General features: G+C 38.6%; 1 protein-coding gene across 1 annotated transcript in view; it reads right to left on the reverse strand.

The window, feature by feature from the left end:
* The window catches only part of LOC149219611 (shaggy-related protein kinase epsilon-like), a 198217-nt gene that overhangs the window by 152907 nt on the left and 26735 nt on the right, over positions 1-18575 (reverse strand). The gene's annotated exons all lie outside the window — the stretch shown is intronic.

The raw sequence follows: 18575 nt of genomic DNA on the forward strand, positions 1-18575 counted from the left end.
TGAGTGGTTCACCTTCCCCTGTGATACCCCATGATGGTTGAGATATGCATAGGATGAGTCGTTCACCTTCTCCTATGGCATATGAGCAGGATGAGTGGTTCACCTTCTCCTGCCGATACATCCTACCCATGCACTCTGGGACTCATGGGAAGTACCTCTCATCTGGCCAATGAGTAGGGAAATGAGGATAGGGACCATAGTACTACCGATGGACGCATCGTGTACAACCATACTCCCTATGCTAGGATGTTTGATATTGATCTAGGATCAATGGAAACTAACTTCGGGTCAGTGGAGAGTAGTATGATACACTCGATTATTGGAGATTGACTTCGGGTTATTGGAGAATGGTATGATACATTCTCGATCATTTCTTCTTCATGGTTCAGCAGAGCAGAGCAAAGCAAGGCAGCTCTCCACATGTGTGAAGATGATCATCTCTTTTTTGTCCATGCATTGACCAGGGTTGACCGATGCATAAGGGTTTTTGACCAACATTGACCTGTTTTGACTACTTTTTCTAAGGGATATCTCTATGTGAGTAGGCCGCAATTCAGGGCACAGAAAACGAGGTTGTTTGACTAGCATTGACTGCAGAAGAGTTTGACTGTAGCATTGACTTTCGTTGACCAGATTTGACTGGATATTTTCAAACTGCTTTTGAGATGATTTGATTTGTTGTTGGAGGCCGAGTTAACCAAGTTTGGCCGAGCTCTTTTGGAGGTCAAATTTTGCCCTGTTGACCAACATTGACTTTCTAGTTAAGGCTTTCTGTAGATGTTGTTTGTTGGGACAGAGTTCACTATGATTGGGCCAGTGAATATTGCATATTGTACTCTCTCTCTCTGTTGAACTTTTGAAGAATAATAAGAAGAATTGATCAAAGTTTCCCCACACTAGGGTTTGTCCCTAGCTGTCACCAGACCTTGTGTCCTCTTGTCTTTTATTGTTATTGTTTATGTTCTATCTGCATTTTACTATCATGTTGATATGATTGCTAATATGGATATTGATATTGGGCTAATAAGAAAATTGAAGTAAAATTACTCTTAAGCATAGAAAATACCATTGTTATCTAAAATTAACAGATGACCTTGCAGATGCAACATTTCTCCTCCAAAGCAAAGTGTTGGGCACTTTGATGGCTCCAACAGATGCTTGACACCTCAAAGCACCCCCAAATGTTGAAATGTTCAGCTCCTCTTACTTAGTGTTGGAGACTCTTGATGATGTACGCAAGGGAGCCAGCGTTCCCCCAGGCTAACGTTAACACTGTTTGATGGGCATGATTTGATCTAAAGTCCAGATGATGACGGTCATCTCCAAGATGACAAGGGAGGGCTTGTACTACCACTTGGACCCTCAATGCTAGAGAGAAATTCTGCCACGTTATACTTCTAACCCCTTTGAAGGTGACACAAAGCACCCAGAGCATGGTTTCGACACTTGGAGGCATTTTGAGGCACTTCTTAAGAGCTTCCCTTCAAGGATGGAGTTGATTATGATGATGGGACATCCCCCTAGCCCATTCCATGCACTTCCAAAGCATTTATTACTTGAAAAGAGAATGACATCAAGCTTCTGAAGAGTTTCAACCCACACGTGTCGGATTTTGTGGCACATTTTTGTTATTATGAGCTATTGGGTTCGCTTGTAACCCACTATCTTGACTCATACTTAAAATCAAACTTATTATAGGTCTTTTAGGCTAATATTAGTGAGTGATAGACCCCATATATATTGAGGATCACTCTCTTGTCATTTTTCATCATCACACTTGGATTTCGACCTCTTTTTTCCCTCTAAAAAAGCGTAAATTTATTATCAAAAGAAAATAAAATTACATTATGTTTATACATTTCGAGCATGTATTCATCTGATGGTAAAAATTGGATTTGTGCTTCCATATGCAAGTCTGATGTACAAATATATCAGCTATGAGGGAGGGTGTAAAAGTATCACGTGAGATTGTATATATTTCATATAAACACAAAAATATATGCAAGATTGTGAGGACACTCCATTGTAGGTGTGCAAATGATATAGAAAAAACTGGTAAAAAACATTGTGTTGAGGATTTCGGCTTTTCTTGAGAGCTCAACTTAGCCTTTTTGTAATTCGTTACTTGTGGAGATGTGATTTTAATGGTGCTCTTGCTATTGGAGATTGGCTTGTGCCTTGGAGTTGTCTTTGTGGGATTGAAAGAAGGCTTTTTCATGTAAGAATTATAAGCTTATTGCAGATTTTTCATTTTTTTACATGTAATTAATTATTGCTAGGGTTTTTCTCTGTTCCATGCCTACATGCAAATCATTTATCGATAAACTTGGTAAATTTTTGCATGTTGAATATATCTTCCTTGAAATCCATTGGAGACCTCGTGTGCTTCTCCTATTTAAATTTTCCCTTAATAGAAAAGATAGTTAGGGTTTATCTAGATGGAAACAAGAGCTTTCACCCCTTTCTCCAAGCATGTGTCCTTTATTTCGTGAAATTTCCCTAAAGACTCCATCACCCAAGTAGGATTAGGCATTGGCAACCTTTGTGTTGATCATTGTTGCAACAAGGTTTAGCGCTTGCCTTGTGAGTCCCTTCACAAGGCTTGCTAGATTTTGAGGCTACAAGGGGATCACTTCCTTATTGCTAGTTTTCACATACACTAGTAGTAGCAAACTACAAGTTGGGTGCAACCTCAAACTTCTTCTCAACCCCATCCCCACCCCAACTCAAAGGTGGATTGACCTCCATGAGACTTTTGAGGAGCTCTTATTCTATATCCTCAAACAAATCCCAATAATCCACCAGAGAAAACCACTCTAGGGGGTCTTAGGGCCCAATTCACTACACACATAATGTTGTGCTCTTGTGTTATCAACACCAAGTGATCCAAATTGGCAACCACCAATACAAACCCTTCATCACTTGATGTTGAACAATGATAGGGTTAGACTAGTTCACCACGTGTTCATACTAGTGAGACCAATGATAGTTCCAAGGGGAAAACTAAAAAATAACGAGGAAATAAATCCTCCCTCCCTTAACCCTAATTCGAGCAAACTTTACATATTCAATATCTAATTGTTGTTGAAATTTTGTAGCTTCGGTCAATATTCAAGTCAACAAAGTCAAAAGGAAAATAAATTATTATTTTATTATTCATGTAGGTTCCAAATCTGACAGGTCAGCCCCACCAATTGAAAGGGTTTGACCAATCAATTGGATATCTATATATATATATATATATATATATATATATATATATATATATATATATATATTCAAAATTCAATATTAACATTTGTAGTTGTTTCAAGCTTGTAAGCATAATAAGCTATACTTTGTAGTATTATGCAGAACCCTTACACTAGCCAATTAAAATCTCAAACAATTTAAAAAATGGTTGAGCGACATTCCATTATTGGCCACTAGAGATAAGATTTAGCTTTAGGAAACTTAACTATAACGACTTTCAATTTGTAATAAGGTCCATGAAGAATAAATCATAGAGAACTGTATGTATCGCAGTTTTTTTCCTCGTATTTCTTGTTAATGATGACAATATTAAACATAAAAGGCTTTCCCTTCGCAATAGGTTTTGCAAACTTTTACAACTGTGTTGAAAACCACTATAAAATACTTTGGTTTTTTAAGGATATTAACTTCATATTTCAGATTAAGAAGCGGATCGAATAAGAATTTTATTTAAACATTTTGTACCCAATCCAAGTCACTATTATATGATTGTTTTCACAATGCTTGAGGTTAGGATGAAGGAAGCATTGATCATGAATGACTCCTTGAAACCCACCGTACAATATATAAAAGTTGAGATGATCCAAAAAATGAGAAAGAACAAGAGCAATAACCACAAGAATTAGCTTTTAAAATGTTGTGTTTTTTGTTTTCTTGACATAGAGGCTACTTCTTGTAATTTTACCATCGAAAATACAATATCTAAATCACTAGAAACCCAAATTAAAACCCATCATACAAAACCCATGTTTTGAGCTACAACTTGTACAAAAAAATTTAACTCAATGAATTACAAAAATAATGGATGGGAAAAATGACCATATTGTTCAATCATCAATGTCCATGATTGTCAAAACTAAAGCTATATGCTTGACTTATCCCTAAAATCTTCCCAAAACTGTCTTGCAATATACCCAGAAAATCCTTGACATCTACCAAAAACATCACTGAAATCTGTCTGGAAAGTCTTGGGGGGGACGAGCAAGTCACCAAGTCACCGATGAAGTCCCCGGTAGTTTAGGGACATTTCCTAAGGGTCTACAAGTCCTCAGAACACGGGGACACAGATTAAGTGGGTTTTTTTGGGAGGGACAGGTCCCCATTATATAAATTTTCATAGGTACAATGCTATATATTATATATGAAGAACATACATATATTGTCAACATTTGTCATCTCACTTGCAGAAATTGAACCTGGGTGGGGAGGATTCCATTCCTTCCTCCCAACCACCTAGGATAACCCCAACGGACATATATATATAAACAAAGTTCCCTTTCCTTAAGAAAACAATTAGAGAGCATCTTAGGGTTCTTCTTACATTGATTTCTCTTACTTTGACATTTTCTTGTGATTGATTTTCTCATTAGTTCTTTTTTCAAATTATTATAATCTTTTTATCAAGACAAATGCCAAAGTATGAAGACCATAAACACAAAAGAGGACACAAGATGTAGCCACTCAGTCAAGGCAAAACGCCTATGAAGGGGAAAACCCAGTCAAACTCTTCCACTAGTAGATTCAAATCAGATTGAGATAACCTAGACCTTTGACCAAGACATGGAATTCCTCCATCCACCAAGTCAACTAGCACAAATTTATTCACATCAAATCTTCTTGTATCTCGTCTCCTTATCTGCAACTTCTGAAACTGACCTTGTATCTTCGGCCCCTACAATTAGCTTTAGATCCCTTAAACGTGTAACAGAAATTTTGGTTCTTTTATTTGCCTTGACTCTTTACTTGACTTATCTCCTTGCTTCCTGAACTTCGCATCTTTTTCTTGATACTTCTAATTGCAGAGCAAATCCCTTGCATTATAATTGAATGACTTCTTGTTGTTCTTCTTTCAATAGGTCGAGTGCATGTATATATATGGTATATTGAGGCTCTCTTTGAGGCTAAATTGTAAGAGACGCAGGCCGACATATAATAGAGGGAGCCGACTTGGTGGAAGAGTCTCTTTGACACAAAAACAATTTTTTTCTTCTTTGACTTAAGGTGCCCGTGAAGGGTCTTTTACATTATGACTTTGACTTTGACTCAATACAAAAAAACTAAAGCACACAATGGGTGCTTTGACCTATTGACCAATGACCCAAGCATGAAACCCATGCTTTAATAAGTCAAATTTACTTTTACAATAAAAGTTTATTTTCCTTTCTTTTTGACAAATACAATTATGTAAACTGACACTAGCTACATTCTTCAACACTTCCTCTTAACTAGGGAGGTATTCATAATTACATATATACATAGGTACATGGATGAACTCAAAATGATATGTTTTTACGAAGAGTCATAGCACACACAGTGCTATAGATTAGATACTTGACTAAGGTATCTAACCGGTTGGGACTAACGTGTGTTCCAAGCTTTAGCCACTATAGGTACCATAAGGCTTCAGCTCTAACACCAACGCAGGGATCTAGGTATTGTATCCAAGGTCAGAGCTCCACAAGACCAACGATATCCTCCCTACTTCGGAATCTAAACATTATCACAAGCCGGCTAGATGTCCTCCCAAGCATCTTGTTGCCCCAAGACGCTTTATCTCTCCCTATCAACTAAATGAGATATATCCATCAATCCAAGCATGCTTCAAAATGTTTCAACCTTCATATGGAGAGATTTGCTTATATAATCACAACCCCAAACTTTCGAATATATATTTATATATATATAGATATATATATATATATATATATATATATATATATATATATATATATGTTAGCACAAACCTCTAGGGTCCTCAATCATTCTGATGTTGCTTAGGTCATCATTATATTGTCAAACACATCTCCACCGAAGCTTCCTTCTTCAACTTCTCCAGAACCACCAAACTTAGCACTTTCCAAAACATCCAATTCTTGTTCATAACTTCATCAATCACAAATAATCATCTATAGTGTTTTAGTCATTCTCCAATTTTATTCTTGCATTATCAATATTCTTCAAGATCATGTTCTCTTTCTCAACTATGGAGGATATACACTTACCTTCATCCAAGCTCCCTCTTAACTTAGGGAGATTAAAAAATGTATTCTTTCAACTATACAGGCTCTTCCTTTCGCATTATGATCGGTGAACTTCAACCTTTCAAAGCTTCATTATTTCAGGAACATCATTCTCTCTTATGGCAATAAGGTCATCTATCTATTTTTAATGTCATCATCATTCTTACAGCGCCCTCTTTCCATCATACTCATCATTATTATCAAGTAATCTTCAATTATGAGGTAGGTGAACATCTTCAACATCTTGAAGATTATGTACATGCAAATCTTCAACAACAAAGTACAAATATATAGGAGCATGAAGTTAACTTTAACAAACTAGGTTTAGCATGTCATTACAATGGACAAATCAAAACAATCAAACTTTAGATATCCAAAACCTAATCCTAGTTAGGTCCATAATCAACAAGAGTTACATCTTTTCATACTCTAGACTTTAACAACTTTGTTAGGGTTTGGTCACAAACCCTAGATTCCATCATTGAGACTTAAAGCCTTAGATATTAGCAACTAAATCAAGTTAGCAATACAATCATAGCTTTTTACATCAGGGGTTTCAATATTATGCTCTAGAATTTCATGTCAAACTCACTAGGGTTTTGTCACAAACCCTAGATTTCATCAATAAAAATCAAATCATGGATATCAACAATCAAGTTAGCATTCTATCAATTCATATCTAGGGTTTCATTATTATTTCTTACATCAATCTCTTATTAGGTTTTGTATCGTAAACCCTAGATACAAACATCAAATTTCAAAATTAGATATACAACAATTTTGACAAAGTTAGGGTTTTAATTATAACGAAGCACATATACCCAAGGTTTCATTCCTTGGACCTTACTTTAACTATTACAAGTGTGTTCATAAACCCTAATATATCAAACCCTAAAAATATAGGGTTTTATCATGTAACCTAGACATTAACAACAAACCCTAAAAGCATAGGGTTTCATCATTATTGTCAACATATCATATGCATCAAAAGATTATGGTTTTACAGTGAACCTTAAAGGTTAGGGTTTTACCAAACTGAGCAAACGATAGTAAGATGAGGGTTGATTTAATCTATTAACCTAACAAGAATCTTTATGATTCAAAAACTTAGACATAAGAGAGTTAGTAATACAAAGAAAATTACAAATTGAATGTACCTTATGAAGAACAAGATTAGCTACACATTTTTTGGTCTTTAGACATACCTTGAGTTACTCCTTTTACAAACCTTGAAGGGCTCCCTCTGAATTATGACAGCGTCTTCATTTCCTTGTGAGTCAACTTGAGCCCAAGGATCCAAGTCACCAATTTTAATATATACCTACAATATTTATTGACAATCACAACTGGAATATACAAATACAATAGTGTGATGATTATCTGAGGTTTTCATTATATTTTGAGTTACAAAGTCTACACATCATTTATTCTTGTTCAAGGATTAACATATACCTCTAACTGTTTACACACCCTAGACATTTATGAGATAGGAAACAAGTGAATGAGGGTGAGACTTTCATATGTACTATCTAGGGTTTACAAACCCTAGTCATTACCAATCTTCAATGACGACTTGTCAATCATAAGTGACCTTAAGACATCAGGTTATTAACCAGTGAGCAATTTATACATACCTCAAAACTTACATAACTTAGTTTGATGCTCCATTGAGCTTATTGCTCTTTTTGCAAACTGTAGACATAGTGTTAGATGTAAGGGAAAAAAAAAGAATAAAAACAATGCTTCCCTAATCTTCAAAGGTTCTTCCACAAGCTTAAGACAAATTCATTGTTGTAAACTACTTCCTCCCCTTGAGACAGAGATACTCAACTTCGCTAGATAAGGTCTTCCTTTCTACAATGATAGATTATGCATTGTTATAGTACACTGCTCAGAATAGGCCTAGAATGCTTTGCACAACAAAGATTCTTTTGTCGGCTTCTCTATCACTTATAGGTTTCGGCCTCCATATATATATATATATATATATATATATATATATATATATATATATATATATATATAGGTCTCTTAGATCTTAGATATTTCATTCATTGGCTTATGGAGCTATGTCCTTTTCTAAACATATAAAGGTACCTTTTAGTGATAAATGTAGTCCTTGAGGTGCCTGTAACTTTTTAATGAGATTAGGAATGTCTTCATAAAGGTTATCGTTAGTCCTTAGCCCATTCAACAGGTAATCCTTTTTTTGGTTGCTAGAATCTACAGATTCGGTCACCTTCTTATAATTTGAATGGCATGTATCTTTTTTCGGATTTCTGAGATTTGAACTTGGATTTCTGATATGATTTCAAACTTTATATTTTATGGATAGGATTGCGATCTTCTTTCCAAGAATCTCGACCTTGCTTAGGCTAGTAATCTAGCACTTTTGGTCCTTCAAAATGTTACTCAACTCCTTACACTGTTATGATTTTTTGAGTATTGCATTGTGGCCCTAATTACCTAGGTTTGCGGCCTAATCAAGTTCAGAAATCAGTCATTTTCAATTTGGTCGTCCTTCTTGGTAGCTCGGTCTTGAGAGCTAGACATGAGACTTCATTTTTCAACCATCAATGATCTTCTAGTTGCCTTTTATGTCACTGACCTTATCTCTGATACCATGTTGAGAAATCCATTAGGGCAACATCTTAGGGTTCTTCTTAAATTGATTTCTCTTACTTTGACATTTTCCTATGATTGATTTTCTCATTAGTTCTTTTAAAATATTTTATTATTTTTATCAAGACAAATGCCAAACGTTGAAGACCATAAACACAAGATGTAGGCACTCAGCCAAGGCAAAACCCCTATGAAGGGGAAAACCCAGTCAAACTCTTCGACTAGTAGATTCAAATCATATTGAGATAACCTAAACCTTTGACCAAGACATAGAATTCCTCCACCCACCAAGTCAGCATTGGCACAAATTTCTTCACATCAAATCTTCTTAAATCTCAGCTTCTTCTCTACAATATTTGAAACTGACCTTATATCTTCGGCTCCTGCAATTAACTTTAGATCCCTTGCACGTGTAACAGAGACTTTGGTTCTTCTATTTGCCTTGACTCTTTACTTAACTTGTCTCCTTACTTCCTGAACTTCGCATCCTTTTCTTGATACTTCTAATTGCAGATCAAATACCTTGCTTTATAATCGAATGACTTCTTGTTGTTCTTCCTTCAATAGGTCAAGTGTGTGTATATATATAGTAGATTGGGGCTATATTTAAGGCCAATTTGTAGGAGAGGCAAGCCGACATATAAGAGAGGGAGCCGACTTGGTGGAGGAGTCTCTTTGACACAAAAACATTTTTTTCTTCTTTGACTTAAGGTGCCCATGAAGGGTCTTTTACATTATGACTTTGACTTTGACACAATACAAAAATCCTAGAGCACACAATGGGTGCTTTGACCTATTGACCAATGACCCAAGCATGAAACCCATGCTTTAATAAGTCAATTTTTCTTTTACAATAAAAGTATCATTTCCTTTCTTTTTGACAAATACAATTGTGAAGGCCGACACTAGTTACATTCTTCAACAATAGTCATATCTTTTGAGATATGTCTTTTCATTATACTAATTATTATTTAATTACGAGTTATTCATTTACATTATTTTATATATTTATGTTCATAACAATATGAGATATCATTTTTGAGATTATGTACATAGAATGAATCATTAATCTATAACCCATATCCATGAGTATTAGTCACAACTTAATTCCTCGTGATTTTGAATAGTCCACTTAGCACTCACTACATGAGGTGATGCTCACGAGAGTGAAGAAGCGGGATTAAAACTAACAGATTACATCACATGGCATCAATCATCGCCTTCGCAACTTGTACCCAGTAACCAAGACTTCCCAGGAGGTCACCCATCTCAAGATTCCTTTGGCTTAGTTGTGAAGTCTTCCCCGTAATCAAATGCACTTAGCTTACTACCCCACTTGCAAAACCATAGCAAGTATTGTGCCTTATGAACTATTCAATTAGAGCTCCCTTCACCCTTTTATTTAAGCATTGAGGGGCTTCCACAATCCAACATATGATATATCATTTTTGGGATTATCTGCGTAAAGTCACTAATCTATGACACAAAACTCTTAGGACTATAATGATAGTGAATATGTGAACCATTTCTTTAAGGATTTTGCACCAACTTTGGTATTACTTGTCAATACAATGAACCATATAGCCCTTAGCAAAACAATGTTGTCAAGAGGAAGAACTTAACACTTAATGAGATAGAAAGTGTGTGTTTCATGCAAAAGGGATGCACAACAAGTTTTGGGTGAAGGTAGTGGCTTGTGCATCCTATATCTTGAGTCACATTCCTCCCAAGATTGTTAGGAATGCGATCCTTGAAGAAACATTCGGAAAAGGAAAGTCTTATGTTGGTGATTTCAAGGCTTTTGGTTGTGATCCTTAGGATCGCATTCCAAATGAGAGAAGGAAAAAATTTGAAGGCAAGAGTCATAAATTTATCTTTATTGGTTACAATCCACTGTTTGAGGCAATACATTTGTATGATCCATCAAGTAATGATGTCATTTCAAAGACAAGTCCCCTCTTCATATTTGGCCACCTTCTCCATCTTTTGATCCAATGATTAATTCTCCTACTATTGTTCTATTGTTACCTATAGCATATAGTTCATCAAATTCTAATGAAGAGGTTGCAATTGTTGAGTCAACTCAAAAAGCTCATCATTCACCTAAATCTTCTTCAAGTGATTCTTGTCCTCCCAAATGGGATTGAATAATCAGCAAACCCTCATATTGGTGAATGTCTCTGACACTCATAAATTGGTGGTCAAAAACAATGAACTATTTTTCCTCTAACATCTAAGGTCAGGGTACATATGATGCCCAATCTTATGAAAAAGCTCAAGGTACAAACGATTGGGAAAATTTTATGGTAGTTGATACCTCTTCAACAAGGAAGAATGTCGTTGAATACAAATGGATCTACAAAACCATGTTCTATTCAAATGGTAGCATTAAGAAGCAGAATGCTTAATGATCATGCAAGGTTTTTCTCAGAAAGAAGGTATTGACTTTATTGAAACCTTTGCTACAATTGCTAAGATGGACACCATTCATATTATCCTTTCACTCGCCACTTGTTTTCAATGGGAAGTTCACCAGATGTATGTGATGTCTACCTTTGTAAAAGGGGATCCATATCAAGAGATCCATATACAACAACCACTAGTTTTTGTTAGATAAATGACCTCTAGATTTGTTCGTAAATTGATGTGTATTCTTTATGGGTTGAAGAAAAGTCCTTGGGTATGTTATGAGAAGATTGATGACTTATTTGCCAGTGGCTCCAATTGTTTCCCATGATATCCAAATCTTTATGTAGAACATGTCAATCTTGAAATTCGAATATTTGTCATATGTGTAGATAAATTGATTCTCACAAGTGTTGAAGAATGTAACTAGGTTCAGTCTTCATAAATGTATTGAGTCATTATGTAATGTACTTGTCAAAAGAATGAAAAAGAAAATTCTTATTATTATTACAATGACTTATTAAAGCATGGGTTTCATGATTGGGTCATCTTTTATTAGTCAAAGTCCCCATTATGGACTCCTAGGATTTAAATTGGGTCATTGCACATTTTATGAGAGCCTTCTTGGGCTTTTGAATGATGTAAGACAATTTATTATTGAGTCAATTTAGGTATTTGACACCTCCACACCAAGTCAGCCTCAAGGAGCTCAAGTCAGCCTCAAACAGGGCAATTCGAACTCACCTCAAGCTTATATATACAAGGAGATCGAATTCATTTGGAGCACTCTCTCACTCACTCATAAATTTGATACCCAGAACAAAGAGCTGGAAAAGTGCGAAGAAGTAAAGGAGGCTAAAAGAAAAGCGAAGTTGGAGAAAGAGGAAAGAAAAAAGATAATCGAAATTTTGGGCTATTTCTCTCTCGTTTGGATTCTTCTAGGAGATTGAAGTTTTTCTTGTCTAGTCGAAGTCGTCGTTGTTGTTGTTGCCATTTGTTGGGTCGAAGTACTGTTGCTTTAAGGTCAAAATTCTGGGTCAAAGTTGTTGGAAGCGGAGGCTGACTTGGTGATTGGAGGAGGTCTGTGTCCAGGTCGAAGAGTCTCAAGAGAACTATTGAAGGAAAAGATTTTGATTGGGATTTCCCCTAGATAGCGGTTTTTCCATGGCAGAGTGTCGACATCATGTGTCTTGTGTTTTTGTGATCTTCATACACACATGTTGAAGTTTCTAGGTTTACTCAATTAGAAACCCTCCATGCACTTTATCTTATTTATTCCTACCTACTTGTTATTTTTCTTAACAAGTTATTTACAATGTAAATACTAAAAATAAACACTAGTGCATGCTCAACATATTACATATCAGCAACTAAAAGAAACGGAAACAAACGCACCATATGACACCATTATTTTTGGACTAATGTCCCCAAAAAATCCAACGTGGGAAAACCGGTGCAGCTATCTGAGGGTTTTCTTATTAAGCAATATCAAAGTACAATTTGGGTGCCAAAACTGGCCTACCCAACAGAGAATTTCCTTAGCAGTAATACGTCTCAGTTTCTAACAAATATTCTGGTTGAAACCCCGGATAATCCTTCTGGTAGCTACTAAGCACAAATCTGCCCCAGAAACCCCATCGTCAACCTCTCTCTAGACTGCGTCAGCCCCTCTCTGCCTCACATTGGCCCTGCATCACCCCGGATGGGTCTGGCCCTGCATCACCCCGGATGGGTCTGCGTCAACCCCTCTCTACCTCAAGCTGGCTCTGCATCACCCCGGATGGGTCTGCGTCAGCCCCTCTCTGCCTCACGCTGGCCCTGCATCACCCCGGATGGGTCTGCGTCAGCCCTGGGAGGCCCTGCATTAGCCCTCTGGCCCTCTGCGTCAGCAACACTGGCCTCTCTGAGGCTCTGCGCAGCTCCCGACTGCCTCTGTGTGGCCCTACATGAGCCCTGGCTGGCTCTGCGTCACTCTCCTTGGCTACTGCGCTACTCTCCCAACACTATCTCTACCTCTCTATCTCTCTGTACTCAAATGCCCCTCAGCTGCATCTCCCGATCACTAATTCTATCTCTCTTAGCAAACCCCACTCTAGAGAATAGAATGATTGATCACTCTACTGTCCTCTCCAAGTGACCCTAAAGCCTCCTCTTATACTTTCCCTGTTGACATATCAACAGTCGAGATTAAGTCCCTAATCAACGGCTAAGATTAGATCTGGCTTGATCCATGTCTTTTGGACCATTCTAACACAGTTTCATATTAATACACATTAATATTTTATTTTCACCATGTTTAGACTTAGGGACTCCATTAAAAATATTAATTATTTTAATATCTCCTGAACTGTTTGGAATCTGCCCAAACCCTTTCAGGGTATTGGAGATTTCATGTGCCCCAACCTCTCCACCAAATTTTGTGGCTAGAGCACATCCGATGTTGCCCCAAATCAACACTCCCTCTTAGTGAGGACTGTGCTCTAGCAATACTCCTCACTGAGTATTACTCTGATCATCCGGCATCGGTACCTGTGCTGATGCTAGGCCTTCCTGCCCAACATCCTTTGCACTGCTACATCCTGTACTGCTGCCCATGGTTCTGCCACTACCACTGTTGCATCTGTACGACAGCTCCCTCTACATCTGTGTTGTTGTTGTTCCTTTCTCCTAGCACTGCATCTGCACTGCACCTCCTCTCATCATGCTGCATCGTGCTGCCCACTGCTGCACTGCAACTCAGTTACTGAGAAGTAACTGATCTCCCAATCTGACCTCCCTATTGGGCTAGAGACACCCACTGATGTTGAAGCTCCCTCTACCGCTGACAAGTGCTCCTTCTCTGACCTCTGTGTTGCTGCAACAACTCCCTGCATCTCGCACCGTTGCACACCTCTCTGTGCCATCCTGCACTGGTGCAACACTCCTGTGCCTCTCGCACTGTTGCAGCCTGCTAACCTCGCGTTGTCTCGGGATTTCTGCACTATAGCACTCTCTACCGCTCCATCCGCCTCCATCTCTACCCGAATCAGCCAGTCCTGCTACTCCTCTTTGGCGCTCCCGTAGCAAGATCTAATCCAAGAGGCTGGGTACCTCGAGGATCCTACCCCTCATCGCCTGTAGTCCGCCTGATTACAGATCGATGTCTCCCCACTTCCGCTCAAGTGGTGCATGTGCACTCATGGCACAATCATCGTCTGCCAAAACTTCCTTCTCTGCCCATGCTAGCGGTGCCTTAGTCTCGGAAGACTCTCCCTTACTCTTCCTCCTTGGACACTGGGTCACATAATGACCCGGCTCCCCACAGTGGAAGCACTTGATCTTGGAGAGATCTTTCTTCTTCCGCTTCTCATGCTTTCCCTCAGATGTTAGGGCCACATCTTCCTCCTCCTGCTTGACTTTGATCCCCTTGCTGCTGCTACCCGTCTTCGACTGCCATCTGATCTCTTCCTGGCGAAGAGCCGCCCACATCTCATCCCAAGGTGGGAGAGTCCCTCTGCCCAGTATACTCTGGACAAATACCTCCCAGTCTTCTGAGACAGCATTCAAGGTTGTCCTCACCATCAACCCATGATCCAGCGTGGCTTCTATAGCAGTCAACTAATCTCGAATCTCATGCAGTCCTCCGAGGAAGGTGTCAATCGATTCTCCCTTCTTCATCTGATATGACCTCAACTGATTCTCAAGTAGCATTCTTCTCTGCACATAAGTATGTTGGTACAATTTCTTGAGAGCCTCCCACATCTCAAATGTCGTTTCCTTCTCAGCTATGTCTGGTACTACATGATCCTTGACCCCGTCAAGGATGATGCTCTTAGCCCTCGCCATTGCCTCCTCGTACTTGTCGTTATCATTGGGGTCGACTAGGATAGCTATTACCTTCAAGTCGAAGTTCTTGACCTGATTTCTGTCAAGTAATTATAAGATTTTGGCCTTCCAGACTACGAAGTTTGATGCTCCGTCCAGTCTATCCTGGTCTCTTACTCCGTGTAGTGCCATGATGCACCTCTACTTCCCTCCTGGAAGTTCTCTGTTCGACTCCTCTGAGTCTCTACTTCCCGTCTGGAAGTTCTCTTCTGGACCCCCTCTGAGTCCTCATTTCCCTCCTGGAAATCCTTATGCCTGGAAATCCTTCTGTCGTTGACGAGATGCTCCCTACTCTAATCATCTTGTGCAACCGCACCACTGATCCGGGTTCCTCGGCTGGAAACCCTCGGTAGCAACTCCTCTAGCCTTACTCTGTCAAGTATTGTTCTGACTACAGTACCTCACCAGCTCCACTCTGCAATATTCCCACAGCCTTCTAAACCCCCGCAACCTGAAGGTGAGAGCTCCTAGGCTCTGCGCAATCCCAGCACCAGCAATCCGACCTCCTTAGCCAACTGCATCGGCCTTCCTAGCTATTGTGTGGCTCTGCGTGAGGCTTCCTTTGCCTCCTTAGCTTTTGCACTGCCTCTTCTTAGCTCACCCTTGATGACGCAGGCACTGTGTCACCCTTCCCTTGTTGTTGCTCTGCTAGAAACAGCTTTTGTCACCTCGGGATAGTTGTTTTCTGCTACTATTGCTCCGCTCGGCTGATGTCCTTAGTCCTCCTGTGATCTGCAATCACGCTCTGATACCATGTTGAAGTTTCTAGGTTTACTCAGTTAGAAACCCTCCATGCACTTTATCTGATTTATTCCTACCTACTTGTTATTTTTCTTAACAAGTTATTTACAATGTAAATACTGAAAATAAACACTAGTGCATGCTCAACATATTACAAATCAGCAACTAAAAAAAATAGAAACAAACACACCATATGACACCATTATTTTTGAACTGATGTCCCCGGAAAAACCTAGCGTGGGAAAATCGGTGCAGCTATCTGAGAGTTTTCTTATTAAGCAATATCAGAGTACAATCTGGGTGCCAAAACTAGCCTACCCAACAGATAATTTCCTTGGCAATAATACCTCTCAGTTTCTAACAAATCTTCTGCTTGAAACCCCAGATAATCCTTCCGGCAGCTACTCAGCACAAATCTACCCCAGAAACCCCAGCATCAGCCTTTCTCTGGACTGCGTCAGCCTCTCTCTACCTCACGCTCGTCCTGCGTCAGCCCTCTGGCCCTCTGCGTTAGCAACGCTAGCCTCTCTAAGGCTCTGCGTAGCTCCCGGCTGCCTCTACGTGGCCCTACGTGAGCCCTAGCTGGCTCTACGTCACTCTCCTTGGCTATTGCGCTGCTCTCCCGGCACTATCTCTGCCTCTCTGTCTCTTTGTACTCAAATGCCCCTCAGCTGCATCTCCCAATCACTAATTCTATCTCTCTTAGCAAACCCCGCTCTAGAGAATAGAATGACTGATCACTCTGGTGTCCTCTCCAAGTGACCCTCAAGCCTCCTCTTATACTTTTCCTGTTGACATATCAACGGCCGAGATTAAGTCCCTAATCAACGGCTAAGATTAGATCTAGCTTGATCCATGTCTTTTGGACCATTCTAACACAGTTTCATATTAATACACATTAATATTTTATTTTCCCTGAGTTTAGACTTAGGGACTCCATTAAAAATATTAATTATTTTAATATCTCCTGAACTGTTTAGAATTTGCCCAAACCCTTTCTGGGTATTGGAGATCTCATGTGCCCCAACCTCTCCACCAAATTTCGTGGCTAGAGCACATCCGATGCTACCCCAAATCAACAACACATAATTTGGTAATTGCTTGATGAAAGATAATATAACAAATAAGTAAAAGAAGCCAGTATTTTTGTGTCTTCATACACACATAATTTGGTAATTGCTTGATGAAAGATAATATAACAAATAAGTAAAAGAAGCCAACATAATTCACAAGTAAATATCAAGGAAGAGAAATCTAACCCTAATACTACTAGCATTGATTTCTCAACAACAAGCACTTTGTTGATATAAGCATTGACAGAAAGAAGGGACTCATGGACACATTTGAAATCACTAGATTAGATTTTTAATACTCTTTCTTGGTATTCAACTTTTGCAACTCAATAATGACATTGCCATTTATGACTCTAAGTATGCTCAAACTTCCCTCTTGCTATTGCCTCATTCCCCCCCAATGTTTCTACACTTGGAAGCTGAAGAAAAAATTTCAAGGCATTTTGCAACACATTGGTCCTACTAAACCTTCACATTCTCACCCCATTGAATGTTTTATTAGGATGAATGTCAGTTCAATTCCTACCATTTTGCTTGTTGATGAACCTAAATCAAGTGGAATTTTACTTTGTACCTATTATGATATATTGTTTTAATTGGTTTTCCCCTGAACTCATCATTGCATCAATGGGTTTCTTAGACTCGAAAACCCTTCTTCAAGAAGCAGCTTACATCTTGCACAAGTGCTCCTAGGATTTTCATTGATGAGTTTCGTTGTATTGAGAATAATGATTGCATCCTCCATTCTACACTTTTGTTTTCGGTACATGTTATCTTATGCGTGAAACTTAGTAACCTACCTTCAATCCCTCTACAAACACTTTATCTTCAACACAAATACGAGTTAGACTCCAAACCTGCCTATATAATTCTAGGGACTTTACTCCTGACCTCAATTGGAAATGCCTTAGGAAAATATCATTATTGATCTCTTGAAACTATTAAAATATATATCACAACCTATGTTAGGTTGTGCTTTGAAGTGGATTTTGCAAGTAATTTGTCTAAAGAAATATGGATAGAGGTGGCTAACATGACATTGAAGCAAAATTTGGACTACGAATAGGTGGAATTTAGATGCATATCATGTTTTTCCTATGGCCACTTGGTGGCCTCATAACCAAAATGTTGGGTGCAAATTGTGATGGAACCCATAAACCTTCTAGAGGGAAGAATAAAAACCAAATTTAGGGGAAGCAGGGGTGGGAAGGGTTGTCTATCGCCTTGATGAAGAAATAGAGATTCAATATGCATGGGGCTTGGGGAGTGCTACTAATAACCAAACTGAATTTTTAGCTTTGTGGCAGGGGTTGGAATTAGTTAGCTCAAGGAGAATTCAACAGTTAACAGTGTAAGGAGACTCGATGATAGTCATTAACAGGTGTGTAAACTCAAAGAGAATCCTAGTCAAGTTCAATCCTCAATTCTACAAAGAATAAGCTTACAAATATCAAAACTTGAGACTATCAAGTTCTATCATGTCAAGGGACATCTCAACTCAAAAGCAGATGCATTAGCAAATAAGGGAGTTGTTGGAAAATGTAAAGTGGCAGCTTGTAGTTCTTATTTTCCTTAAAACCTTAATATTTGGTTGTTA

This window comes from Pinus tabuliformis, chromosome Q (genome assembly GCF_031772625.1).
Source record: "Pinus tabuliformis cultivar Carrire ecotype Pingquan chromosome Q, CPIR1, whole genome shotgun sequence".
Taxonomy (NCBI): Eukaryota; Viridiplantae; Streptophyta; class Pinopsida; order Pinales; family Pinaceae; genus Pinus; species Pinus tabuliformis.